This window comes from Pleurodeles waltl, chromosome 12, assembly GCF_031143425.1.
Source record: "Pleurodeles waltl isolate 20211129_DDA chromosome 12, aPleWal1.hap1.20221129, whole genome shotgun sequence".
Taxonomy (NCBI): Eukaryota; Metazoa; Chordata; class Amphibia; order Caudata; family Salamandridae; genus Pleurodeles; species Pleurodeles waltl.
Window position 1 is genome coordinate 104,066,564 of NC_090451.1, and position 14,210 is coordinate 104,080,773.

At 44.3% G+C, this 14,210-nt stretch overlaps 1 protein-coding gene across 1 annotated transcript in view; it reads left to right on the forward strand.

The window, feature by feature from the left end:
• Window positions 1-14,210, forward strand: part of LOC138268169 (lysophosphatidic acid receptor 6-like) — a 65,499-nt gene that overhangs the window by 19,275 nt on the left and 32,014 nt on the right. The window contains exons 2-3 of the mRNA XM_069217587.1: window positions 4,432-4,490; window positions 7,668-7,781. The gene's annotated coding sequence lies outside the window, so the exon portion shown is untranslated. The remainder of the gene's footprint in view (window positions 1-4,431; window positions 4,491-7,667; window positions 7,782-14,210) is intronic.

Consider the following 14,210-nt stretch of genomic DNA (forward strand, 5'->3'; position numbering starts at 1 on the left):
TACTCCCTTAGTCATTGCGGGTGGGTTGTCTGGTGCTATCCTTTTAAAGTGTTACTGGAAGGCTGAGACTGTCTTGTTAAAAGTGTAAGTAGTTGAACAATACTGTCTCTATTATTCTTTAAATAGTTTTATTAAATATAACATCACAATTCATATGGTAAGCACGCAGATTAATTGTATTTAACAGTGCAATGAAGCAAAGGTGCAACGAAGTACACAACACACAATGCCAGCAGCATTCACAACATACACAGGCTCCAATATCCGAATCTCCACACAGTTTACGTATAGAGTGGCTGAATGATTTGGTCGTAATATACACATTATGTATCGGGTTCCCAATTCTCTTTACGGATCTCAAGCCAACTGCCTCCAATTTGGGGACAAAGAATGGGCAGTTACTTACCGGTAATCTTCATTACTCTTTCCCATCACAGTCCTTACCTACTGGGCATCAGCTCCTCCCTGGACGAACATGGAGTAATAAATATTACTGGCAAATAGCCAGCTAATACCTCCTCGTCCCTCTTCCGCCTCGCAGTCCTTAACTATTGAGAGGATACCAAAGCAATGAAAGGGCTTCTCTCTAGTAAATGCTCAAAAGATGTTTAATTAGTCACATATTGAAAAGTAAAACAAAATAACACATGATCTAATCACTCACTCATGATCTATCACTAATTTCAATATAGATTCACCAAATGAGTGTGTTAGGCGAGGCCAATGTGGCCACATTACAAATCTCCCACAAAGTAGAACCTTTGAAAGTAGAACAGGATGAAATATCTCCACTTCCCCTATGCTGAAAGGGGCCCTGTACAACTGTCTTCTTTGATAAAGCGTTACTGCTCGCGCTGGCAAGAGATATTGTTTACTAGAAGGGACCTGGAGCCCCGCTTTGCTTACCCTTCGTGGGCTTCATTGTCATTCTCATTTGCCTCCTCATCGTTGAGCAGTGCATGTCAGCTTAACTTCCTCTTCTTTTGGATGGAGCATGGACCAAGTACTGATTGCTCTATCTTGTGATTGAGGTACAATTTTTCTTTCTAGCTAGCATAATTGTTCTTGTTGCTTCTTTTCTCCCTTTCCCTAACCCTCCCATTGTCTGTGTTGCTTCCCCCCATAAGAAACAAAAAACATGACACAGCCAGGACCATAGCTCTTTCTTTAGCTTTCCATTGTTGCATCATAGGGCTTTTTTTATAACTTTCCGCCTAGCTGCCACACTGCTCTTTAACATGGCTAAAAGGAAAAGACAAGACCTATTGGCCCAGCCAGTGCTTGGCTTACTTTGCCGGAATATGAGTCACACACAAAAACTGTGGAGCAATAGAATGGAAGACTATTCTGATTCTCTCCCAGATAATCTGAAGGACCTGATAGTCTCGAATTAAAGGCTCCTAATGGTTTACAACAAATTTCAGTCCATCCCCCTACCAACAAATCCTCTCGAAGTGTTATATAGTGAGGCATTTGGATTGCCTTGACCCTGATTAGTGACTCCAGCCCGATGGTTCCAGTCCACCCAGACTACATCTCACCACTCGAAAGGGCTGACCACCTCCCTGGGATTTGTAAAGACTGACAAAGAGCCCTCTTGAAGCCACAAAAACTCCCTTTAGACACCTGTTTTACCAGAACCACCAACTTTTGTCCTCAGCAGACTTCTTAGTCATTGTGTCGAACTGATCCCCAAAACACTTTGTTACAGAAAAGGGAATCTTCCTGAGTAGATTATTTTGTGCAGCGTCCGCCTTTCAAGACTGCATCCACAGTTGGCGGTGAGCAAGGAGTCTTAAGATACATCTGAAATAAACTTCACTTGCTGTTTGATTAGCACAAATGTTGGAGGCACTTCAGTCCTTCGATCTAGAAACTGCACAAGATACCTAAAGTCTTGTAATAAAGATTGTACAACCTTATAGACTTTGATGTTTCCTCATTCCTCATGAGCACTTTTTTCATATGCAGTATTTATCTGTTTGTAGTATAAAGTATTATTTCCTTTTAAAATACTGCCTGGTTTGGACGAGTTATTCAGTGTTACTATTGTCTTTGCTAAGTCCTAAGTATCTAGACTATATCACTTTTCCAAGTAGGCCATTAACCTCTCTGCTTTGCTATGACCATCATGTGGTGAAGGGTTGCACTTGTGCTGAATTTGGGTCCAATAATAGGGTGGCCCCAGGATAGAAGAAGCTAAAGGTCCCTATTGATACAGTTGCAGCCCATAAACACCTGATGGCCCTTGGACTCCCTGAGCCAGTTTCCACAGTCCCAAATCATATTAAACCTCGTTCACAAGGACGGGACAAGCTATGACAAGCCAGCTATTGCACAGCAAATCTTTACAGTTCATAGATGAATGCACTGTGAGATTAAATGCATTGCATTTAGAAATAAAATATTATGACCATCTCTTAAATACTTGAAATACAGCAACTGACATATACCTAACAGTTACCTTAGCAGTTATTACCTGCAAAACACAGTCATTTTTTACAATACAATAGGGACCATGTGCTCAAGACCTCAACACTAACACAGAGTAAAGTAGCATGCCTGGTATGCACGGATGCCTCTCAACCTGGTGTGTAACCATCCTGTATGGAACAAACTAAGGCCCTCATTCTGACCTTGGCGGGCGGCGGAGGCCGCCCGCCAAAGTCCCGCCGTCAGGTTTCCGTTCCGCGGTCGAAAGACCGCGGCGGTAATTCTGACTTTCCCGCTGGGCTGGCGGGCGGTCGCCTTCAGACCGCCCGCCAGCCCAGCGGGAAAGAGGCTTCCACGATGAAGCCGGCTCGGAATCGAGCCGGCGGAGTGGAAGCTGTGCGACGGGTGCAGTTGCACCCGTCGCGTATTTCACTGTCTGCGCAGCAGACAGTGAAATACATGTAGGGGCCCTCTTACGGGGGCCCCTGCAATGCCCATGCCAGTGGCATGGGCACTGCAGGGGCCCCCAGGGGCCCCGCGACCCCCCCTACCGCCATCCGGATCCCGGCGGTCGGACCGCCGGGATCTGGATGGCGGTAGGGGGGGTCGGAATCCCCTCGGCGACGCAGCAAGCTGCGCCGCCTTGGAGGATTCAATGGGGCGGCGGTACACTGGCGGGAGCCCGCCAGTGGTGCCGGTCCGACCGCGGCTTTACCGCCGCGGTCGGAATCCCCATTGGAGCACCGCCGGCCTGTCGGCGGTGCTCCCGCGGTCCTCCGCCCTGGCGGTCTTTGACCGCCAGGGTCAGAATGACCGCCTAAGTGTGTAACATCTTTAGCAAGCCTTAAGGTCAAGATTTAGAACGTTCATAAGTCTTTGGAAAGTCGTGGCACCCCATACAGGCCATATGGCAACACTTCACAAACCATCAGGGGTGGAGAAAAAAGTTTTCTCCTTGTCTCGTGGTTCAAAGGTTCAAAGTCTAAAGCAGTAATGCATTTGATTTTCTAGTTCTTCTATCATTTCAGCAACTTGAAGAAGAGATTAAGTATCAAATTTAGGGATTTAGTTCAATTGTTTGGGATGGAAGGTGTCTATGAGGTTTATTCAGGGCAGCAGCTCTTCCTTTGTTAGAAATTTCCTCCCTATTAGTTCTAATGCAGTGAACCAATGACAAATAAGAGGCAATCTTGATAGCAGAGTTTAAAGTTAAGTTATTGTTTTGCTTCACACGCTTCACCCACGTCTGTACCGGAGGCTAAGAACATTTAAAAATTGCTCTAAATAAATTTTCTTTGGGATATCCACTTCAGAGCATATTCTGGTCTGAGGCACTTATCCACTAGGTCTTTAATGTGACAGTACAAGGCTTTGCACAGTTCGCCAACACTTTCATATCTGGACTGCACCTATTCCTAATCTTTCCAGGATACTCTTCCCTACTTTGCCATATGAGATTGTACCCCAAGGACTGGCAGCCTGGTAGGCTGCTTGTAGTTTATCCATTAGGAGTGGAGCTAAGTGCTGACTGCATCTTTTGGTAGACCACACCACACTTTGGACTATTCTTTAGACGTTCATTAAAAAACACAAAAACAAATTGGGGTTCTCTCCAGTCATATAGTTTAAAAAAACTAAAGATGGCATACTAGTATTATTCCTCTATTGAGCCAGAATGTCCACCGGTTTTCACAAAGCAGAGACATGACTAATTTCTTGGGGGTGAGTCTCTAGAGTTTGTGGCATACTCTCTCTCTTGCTGAGCAGTCATTCCAAGGATCTTCAGCTAGCTGGTAAATTATGGGCTCCATTATGAGCTCCTAGGATTATACTTCTGACACCACTTGTGGGGTGGGTTTTGATTAAGCAAGTAAACTTGTGTCAAGACAGAAGTAAATGTTATTTTTATATCTTAAAACAAAATGTAATTTCGATATTATATCTGGTAGAGTTCATATAAAGTTATCTTTAACTCCCAGTTTTTCTTTTGTCCTTTAGATACTGTTCCTGTTCACCATCCAGGCATTCCACTGAGAATTAAAATAACCAAAGTCCATGTAAGTATGGGACGAATTAGACAGAAGAATGAGCAACTAAAAATTCTTCCCTTTGATTTTTGTTTTCATCTTTTTCTCTTTTTATTTTTCCCATCATTACGTTTTTATGTTCAAAAAACATAAAGTACAAACCATCAAAACTATGTATACACAGGCTTTTCAAGTGTTGTCTCCTAGTCCAGGAGTTTATTAGATTTCTACAGTCCCTCCCCCTCTAGACGTGGTCACTCTTGTGGAAAATCACAACATAAATTACAGCACTCTTTATCAGGGAGAAAGGGTAACTTCTAGCTCCCCTCAGGAAAGAAATATGTACTTTTATCATTTCCAGGGTTTCCATTTCTGAGTAGGTTATTTAGCGTTTTAGAGTTTTCAGGACTTCTCATAAAGACTACAGTTTCTGAGTCTCCAGTTGCCCGTTCCCCATTGCTGAGCCTTACCTTTCCAGGTACATCTCCCTATCCACTATGTGCACCACCTTCCCACTTCCCAAAACCTACCTTGCCCAAGCACAGTCTTGCTGGTCTGTGCCAATAATACTGTCTCCAATGGCACAGTGAGGCATCCACCAATCCTCTGTCCACTTGTCTGTATGTTCAGTGGTTTCTTCTCGGAAGCTGTCTGCCTTCTCTTCCCTTGTGCACGTCCCATCCTGGTTTGGCGTTGTGGCAGCACCACCAGTCCTCTCGTCCTCTCCTGGGCCAAGAGCCTTCTCCTCTCTCTGGGTCTTTCCATCCTGCTTCTGTAGATCAAACCTCATTAGCCCTCCTTTCTTTTCTAGTTGTCCTCCTTTCCTGACCACTAACCTTATCTCTGTGGGCCCAGGCAGAGTTATTTGCTTAACCCACAGCTCAACCTGTTGGTAGCTATGGTACAAAGCACCAATACCTAGCGAAGGAACAATGTGTAAATCGATTAACAACACCAAACAGTGAAATAAGAAAGTCACCAAACAAGTAAGAGACGCAATACCAATTTATAAAAATAGTGCATATCTTTATGACGTTTTAGAGTCCTTGATGACTAAAATCCACCAAAGGGTTGCGGAAACATGAATTTTAAAGCATTTAAAAGGTTTAACATCAAGCGCAATCAAGCATTGGCAAGTCAAAACTTTTGAAAAGTTTGTAAAAGTTTGTTATACCGAGTTGGGTGACCAAATCTTACAGGACAGAGGTCTAGGAGTCTAGAAAGAAACCATTTGGATGTTACCTGGCCACCAGAGCATCTTTGAAGCAAGTTCCAAACTTTACAGGGCAACCGCCATTCACTTCTAAGGTGTGGTCCTGATGTTGAGACATGCAGGCCTAAGGATGCTCAATGGGTGTTCCAGATGGTGTGGGGTCCATGGGGGTGAAATCCGGTCAAGTCCTCAGTTCACAGGGGAGTAGGAGTGACTCCGGCCATGGATCTTGGGGGTCCCACGAGGTCCCCTATACAGGGATCAAAAGGCTTCCTATGCAGACCTTATGTTCCTGCAACACAGCGGTTTTAGTGCAAATCTTTGGTGGGGCAAGTGTCCCTTGGGGTGGATGAATCCAGTCACAACCAGGACCCATGGCTCCAGCAGACTCAAGTTCAACTTTTGGTTATTCACAAATTGTCTGTTGAAGAAACCTGCATCCGGTAGTGGCAAAACAGCTGTGGTGGCTACCAGGAATGCAGCTTTGTCTCTTCCAGCTTTGATATCCCCACTGCCATTTTGCGGGGCCAGCCAACTGACCCTTTGGATTGGGGCCAACAATCAACGTTTCCCCCAGGCCATGCATGCAGAACAGGGTCCTAGCTCCACTGGCCCAAAGTGCAGCAAGTGCAGTTGCTCCGACACCGGAGTGTCTCTTTGTGTGCTTCCAACGAGTGCAGTGGTCTTCTTCTTGTCCTTGGTCCAAATCCAGCAAGTACTAAAATCTCAGGTGCCAGGGGTGCCCAATATATCCCAGTAAGGTGCCCCTAAGGGTGAATGCAGTCACTAGCAAATAGGCTAGTAGGTCCCCTCCTACCTGGTGACACAGTTCCAGTGATGTGTGGAATCTGGCAACCCCAGAGTGCACTTTGCACACCACAACCAACATGGCTGAAGTCTTCCTCGAGTGTGAGGACCTCAGTAGCCAACTCCTGGGGGTGTGACTACCATGGGCAGCACGCCCATGGAAAACTGGCTCAATAACCGGTTTCCCCCTTTTTGCCCTAGCTCTACCCTGTCTAGAGGAAACAAAGGGCTTCCTGCTTGGGAATGTTGTCACAATGGCCCTTCAAAGGTGGCATCACCCTTTGATGCCCGCCTTTAGGCCTAACACCCTTTGCAGCTTGTCCTGTGGATGGGAGGTTGCACTTCCAGTGTGGCAACAGCCTCTGTTCCCAGCCTGGGAGTCATTCACACCTCTCCTCTAGCATGCAGAGAACTGTCTCAGTCCCTGTGCCTTTCTGAAACCACTGACTAGCTGGGTCAATGTATGGCAACTTTCAGCAAAGTGGCCATCATTAAAGTGGACACAGATATTGACTATACCATTGACTTGCACTTGATGTCCACTTTAAACTGATACCTAAAATGTCAGGGTTAGGTAGCCTCTGTCAGAAGTTAGACACATTGGAGTGCCAACCGTTAACTCTGTGATTACCTTATAAGGCTACTTAACCAACCTCAGCAAACAGAAAAACTTTAGGGCTTTGTTCCATAGACCTATCAGGAAATAACTGGCTATCCTAACAATATTCAGCTCCCTGCCACAGGGTTTTATAGGCCTGCATTAGAGAAGACTTATTTATATAGTTAGTGGACATTAGTGGTAATGCCAAAGTTGAGTTTGCTGTGCATTCACAATTTCTTCAGTCTGCAATGGCAGCTGAAAGTCATGTTTTCACTTTGTTACACACAGAGTAGCACAACCAGTGCTGCCGCTCTTGTGTGGAAAGCCAGCCTTACATATCCTTGGTACCTGGGTACCATATATAAGGGACTTATAAGTAAGTCAGCACATGCTAATTGGGGGTATCCAATTCAACCTATCACTTTAGAAGGTGAATGAACACTGGCACTAAGGTCTGGACAGCAGGCCGGATGCATTTTCAAAGTAAAAATCAAAAGCTAGGGGGCAAAAATATGGGGGAAAGGCAGTTTTCTTACAATTCCTTTTTTTTTTCTTTCTTGATGCTGGTGCCTTTTTTCCCCATCAGGACCACTATCGGGATATAGGAAGAACCAAGACAATGAGGGCATTGTAAACAGGAAAGTGAACCCTGCTACAAGAAGGTTTTTGGAAAAAATGCGTGCCCCATAATTCAGCTGAGGTGAGACCAATTTGCACATCTTCTATCTTTGTTTAACAAGCTAATTTTAAAAATCACATCTCATAAACATATTGTTTCCCCAACATTGATGGGAGAATAGAATCAAGCTTTTCAGTAAATTGCCTGCCATAATAAAAAGTTGTCAATATAAACCAAAATGGCACATGGGCTTGGACATGGTTAAAGACATTCTGAAATGAAGAGCAGTGAGAATGTTAGATGTGTAAATCAAAATCCAGTCATCAAGATCAGGACAGGCCTTCTGAAATAATCCAACAATAAATTTACACGGAACAGACCTTTACGGTCCTTCTTTCACACCAACGATACTCAAAATATTGTACTGCTATCTGCTTTCCAAGTCTTCCACCTTTGCATGTAGGTCTTGAATGTTTGTAGTCTCACGGCTGCTGCCATATTTCGGTATCACTTCCTCTGTTTCAGCTGTTCTTTTTCAAGCTCATCAATCAGATTTATATCAGTGATAAATTAATCTAAAATTGCTTTCGCAGAAGCTCAAGTCTTCAAATGATCAGACATAATTTCTGCATGGTGAGATTGTGCATCTGTTTTGTGGGGCAGAAGAAGATTATATATCTCCACCAAAGGAGGCTCTCTTTCTTTCTCAGCTCTCTGTTTATCATCAGATGTATCAAACCTGGGATCGTCTCTTTCAGTAGATTTAAGCGAATTCTCTCTGAACAGAGATTCTGTTTGTGAGACAATGGGATGTGACTCCTCAGTTCTCACCCTTCCAAACACATCTGCTTTACTGTTGACCAATTCTCATTTCACTTACATATAGTGTTTGTTGCCATATTTTCTTGTGGCCCTTATTGCATTTTTTATTTTTATCAGTCACCCCACTTTTAGTTAAGTGGATGTACTTTTTAACACACCAGTAATTCATTCTCCTTTTTTCTTGTTGCTATTTATCTGAATTACAGTGTTAAAGAGTTCCAGTAGCACTTGACTTTAGATCCTAATCATTTATAGCTTATCTCTTGGTGTCAGAGATATGTGACAAAAATGATGTTCAAATTATTTGCAGATTCTTATCATTATGACAAAGCCTCAACCTACTATTTGATGTTGTAACGTTATCAGAACATGAGACCTTTGAATCCTTTAGCTTAGCTTTAGTCCACATGATTTCAGTTACATATGCAGCAAAATCAAAACTTAATGAATTCAAATTAGTTAAATTGCTCATGAGAAATGCACAGTGCACACATCAACGAAGCAGGCAGCAGGCTTTGCATTGTTACTATTATTGCATACCCAAACCTTCTAAGAAGTATCTCTTTGATTGGGGGTTTCCACAATGTTACTATGTTGAATCTAAGTTTAATCCATCTCTGGTGCCAGTTTTTAAGCCTCCAACATCACACCAGTGCTGCCTCTTCTGGTTTTGCATCCAATAGGAACTCCATCAGAGAAAGAAGCTGAGGGATAGTCCATTGAACCTAAGTGCTCTTTTGCTGGAGTGAGTCTTTTTAATTCAGTTGCACTGGCAACTGCGGGCATGCTGTTAATTCTCACCCGGCTCCTACTTTCCTGTACTTCTGCCCCTCCTCTAGCAAGGGGTCCAGAGCGAGGAGAACATCCTTCCGAAGGTCACACCCAAAGTAGCACCCAGGGTTACACCTTCTCACCCAACGACTTCTCTTCAGCAAATCCACAGTTGTTGGTTTCATCTTTGCTGGGTAGTAGTGACCTTTCAACTTTGTGTCGCAACCACATTACCAACTGCCACTAACTGCCACCATTATAGGCTTTAACTCCATTAAGTCTGGCAATACAACAACAATTAGCATTGCAAGAGGTAGGGACAAAATTATGCTGTTGTATTATGAACTATTTTTAAGTCCAGGGTATTCTCGATCGTCAAATCTACATAGCAGCCCTTTCTAGATATCCACGAGCCTGGTATCTCTTTCCTTCTCAGGATACAGCAGGGATAGGAGACCAGATGTCAACTGGTCACCATCTACCCTGGACTCCTACCATCCTCTGTTTTTAAACTTTACTACCCGGCGACCAGAAAAAAGTTGCAAGTTAGCCAAGAGGTACTTTTATATATAGCCTTGGTTGTTCCTCACACTTTTTAGCACAGGGGAGTTTTCAATGATAGAGTTTTATGTTCCCACAAACACTGACAATATATTCACAGGAATTACCTTGTTTTTCAAGCCTGAACTCACTTATGCGACAAGTCAGTGACGTGCAAGACAAGCTTGCCTTATGATGCAGGATTCCACCTAAGGGTGGGTGAGTGCCCACTGTCCTTTTAAAACAGGAACATAGAGTGTTACTGAACTGTTTTAGGAGAAACCATGACACTACTGCCCGATGTATGGCCCTCCAATTGATGAGTTTAAGTTAGTATTTCACTGCCATTTTCATAGAGTACTGATAAATATGTCATTTAGTAATTGCAATGAGAGTATACTCTAGGATGTTGTCTCCCTTCAGCTCTCAGTGTTTGATAAATTAGCTGGAAAGCCGTGCTTCTGTGATGGAGAGCCAGATAGGTCTACTATATTAATAGGATTGCCTATTAGCTTTAGGAGATGGGCACTGGTCAATATACAATTTAGTGGAAGAGGGTTTAATTTGAAAAGACCATGAAAGAGTCTATGGTCCCCGTGGGAATGATTCACCTCAGTGTGTTTTTAGGCTTCTGTTTGTGTTTGAGGGCTTGGGTTGGGACCCCCTTGAAGCGCTGTCAAAAACCTGACTTTGAAGCAGGTTTGTCTTCATAGAAAATGAGTAGAGAAGTCACTGATAGTGCCTCAAATTACTGAGAGGACTGTAGAATGAATACTGGAAGAGCCCGTGGGGTGGAGAAGAAACTCCTTGCTAGAAGATACCCAGCAAAGATTCTTCTCTCCACCCCAAGGGATCTGCCTGTTGTGGGTGGAGAGAGCTTTCTTCTGTCTCCAGCAACCTTACCTCATTCTCCCATTTTTCTGCTTGATGGAGGAGCAAGACTGGTCTAACCCACTCTAAAGATGTCCTGCAATATCTGTACCACTCATCTCAATTCATAGCAGAGGCTATTGGAAACCCACGAGTGAAAAAGATTCAGAGAACCGACTGACATTTTATGTCTTCAACAGTCCCCGAAATTCTTAGTGAAAGAAGGGGCGTGCAGTCAGCAGTCCCAAGCTATTCTTTTCTGCAGCTCCTAGTTCTTACATATGCTAATTAGGGATCAGGACAAGGCAGGAAAAAGGCTTTGTCCCATTCAACTACCCAGTCAGAGCTCTGGAAAACACAAGCAGTAGTGTATGGAATACACCACTGATGAAATACATATGGCAGGTGACTCACACTAGGACATGGAGACACGGACATGCACCGTAAAAGCAAAATGCAAGAACCACACAGGCTTGGTGGAAGGTCACAGGTCCCATCCTCTTGAAGAAGAATCTCCATTTAGACAACTCACAAACAGCAAACAGCAGTCTTTATATTGGCTCAGCTAATACAACCAAGAAACCAATGAAACTAGCAAAAGACGCGCTATCTAAACAACATACAAATACACACATCTGCATTGCACCTCGAGGACCAGAGGTATATTCACAGAATTAGGTCCCTAAAACATCCTCTTTTGCCAGCCAGACACATTTAGGTGAGTTAGGGAAGGAGTTGTCCAAACAGGTAGTTTTTACTCCTTCCTGAAATGCAGAATTGGGGGTAGATTTAAACCAGGGGGTGTTTTGTTATGCTGTCTGCACCCATATACTATCAATGAGAAGGTGTGTTTACCTGTGTTTTCTTTGTGACAATTCTGGGTTTGAAACTGAGCCAGGATTTGGCCCTGGTGGGGTCTGCACCTACCCATTGTGGACAGCTTGTAGCCCAAGTAGCCTGGCTTCTTCAGAGTGGCAGCCTTAAGAATGATGCAAAGCCTATGGGTGAAGAGGAGGCCAGATTAGATTCCTCAGGATGTAGGTGACATCACATTTCCTCTGACCTGGCAGATTTATGCAGAAGTTTGGGGCATGTAAAAAGCAGGGGTTGCTTAAGGGCGGTGGCTGTTGGTGAATTAAGTAATCATATTCACATGCATGTACTTGAAATAGTGCTTCACAGTGTGCTTGGTATCTCTCTCACTTAAGACACTATCTGCAAAAGAATTGGGCAGGTGGGTTGGAGCAGCACCACCACAGCTCGCATCCGTCCCTTCCAATACTGTCTTCAATCCATCAATCAATTAGGATTTGTAGAGTGCACTAATCCCTCACTAGGGCTTCCAGGCATTGAAATCCATGTGTTCTGGAGGCATCTGTTGAAAAGCCAGGTCTTGTGTCCCCTTCAGAACTCCTGACGAGAAGGCGAAGTCCAGAGATGGAGGGGGAGGCTGTTCCAGGAGTTTGCAGTGAGATAAGAGAAGCGTCCACCGCTGCTGCTTCAATGGGGTGTGGGCAACGTAGAGGGAGGCTGAACGTAGGAGTCTGGAGGGTTGGTGAAAGCTCAGGCTGTGGTTGATGTGTGCCAGTCCTTGGTAGTGTAGGGCCTTGTAGACATGAATCAGAATCTTGAATCAGCATCTCTTGTGGATGGGGAGCCAGTGGAGTTTCTTCAGGCGAGGGGTGATGTGTGTGCGTCTGGGGCGGACAAGTGTGAATATGGCCACTGAGGTGTGAGGTAATTCCTGCATAGAGTGTGTTGCCGTAGTCCAAGCAGCTGGTGATGAGGGATTGAGTGACGGTACTTCTGGTGGAGATGGGGAGCCATTTGAAGATCTTTCGGAGCATACGCAGGGGACGGAAGCAGGTGGAGGAGACTGTGTTGATCTGGCTCTTCATGGTGAGTTTGCAGTCCAAGATGATGCTGAGGTTCTGGGCATGGTCCGTGGGGGTGGGAAAGGGTCCCAGTTCAGCAGGACACCAGGAGTCGTTCCATGGTGAGGAGGTGTTCCCAAAGATCAGTACCTCTGTTTTGTCAGTGTTGAGCTTGAGGCAGTTGACTTATATCCAGTCAGAGATGCTGGTGATGCACAGGTGGAAGCTTGCTTTTCTGGTGGAAGCATCTTCAGATACATAGAGGATGAGCTGGGTGTCATCTGTGTAGGAGATAATGTTTAGTCAGTGGTTTATGACAATGTTGGCCGGAGGGGTCATGTAAGCATTAAACAGTATAGGGCTGAGGGATAAACCGTGAGGGACGCTGCTCTGTGTTCTACCGCTGGGGAAGGACTCTATCCCTTTGAGGGTGTCCTTTTGAATTCTGATTTAATGAAGTCTCTCGATCTGTAGTGTAGCCTTCAGATAGCAAGCCAAATTCGCAACCGAGGCATTACACACCCCATGCAAGGACAGCTGCTTACAAATCATCGAATGGCTGACTGAAGTCTTGCATTCACTGCCGCTAAGAAAGACCTCTTTCATGCCATTGAGGCATTTGTACGAGAAGGGAAGCTCCCACACCTCATGGATGTAACTATCTCCCAAATTTTCATATCTGCCTACTGGAACATGTTTCAAACAAGAAGTGAATTGTAATGTAGAAATAGGCAGATTAATAACCCTGTGTATCAACCACTCTGCTGAAGGAATCTCGGCCACGGTAAAAGGCAATCTTTCTATTTTTTCAATGTTAAGCATGACATAAGTCGCCTCCTTTTTAGCCATTAGTAGTTGTTGTTGCGTCAAATTAAATGAAAAAAGTATTTCCCTGGCACTGATGTGCTGCCATGGAACGCGACCCGCCTTCAATGTCTGAAGTGTCCAACCCAACTGCATAATGGACCTGGTCTGACTCTGTCCATGATATAAAGAAGACATATCCGATTGTATAATGTCTATAGCAGAAGAAGCAATGTTGTTAATTGTATATATCCGGTCAGACAAGGTGTGAATCCCATTATCCACAACAGCTAATGCCTTTTTCAGATTTTCCTGATCTATCTGCCTTAACCGGGCTGCAGCCTCTTGTTGTGACAGTTTCCATATTTCATTGTATACCTCATACAAGAAACGCTTCCTACGTGGTATCTTTGGGCCTGACAAAAAATCTTGTAAGTTAGTGTTGTTAGACAGGAGACTGAGGTGTGTCTTAAAAGCATCTAGTGAGGATGATTTTAGCTTCTGTTGGCACAAGTTTCCTACACTATATGTTGTAATGATTTCAGCATGTTCTGGTGATATATAGCGAGGGTCTGACCTACTCGTTCGGAAACCCCCTGAAGAGGTGACAAAATGTAGATGACACCCGTTGGTATCTATTGGCCACAATAACCACCCGCCTGGACATGTCAGTGAAGCATTAAACGTACCATTCTGGACCCACTCATTAAGCTCACTAAATTTTGCATTCGTGTATTTTTGCCAGTTATTAAATTTAGCAGGGGCCCGTATACTGGGCATGGTTAATTCTCTAATCATTGCTGAGCCCAAACAACTTGTCTGTTGTACT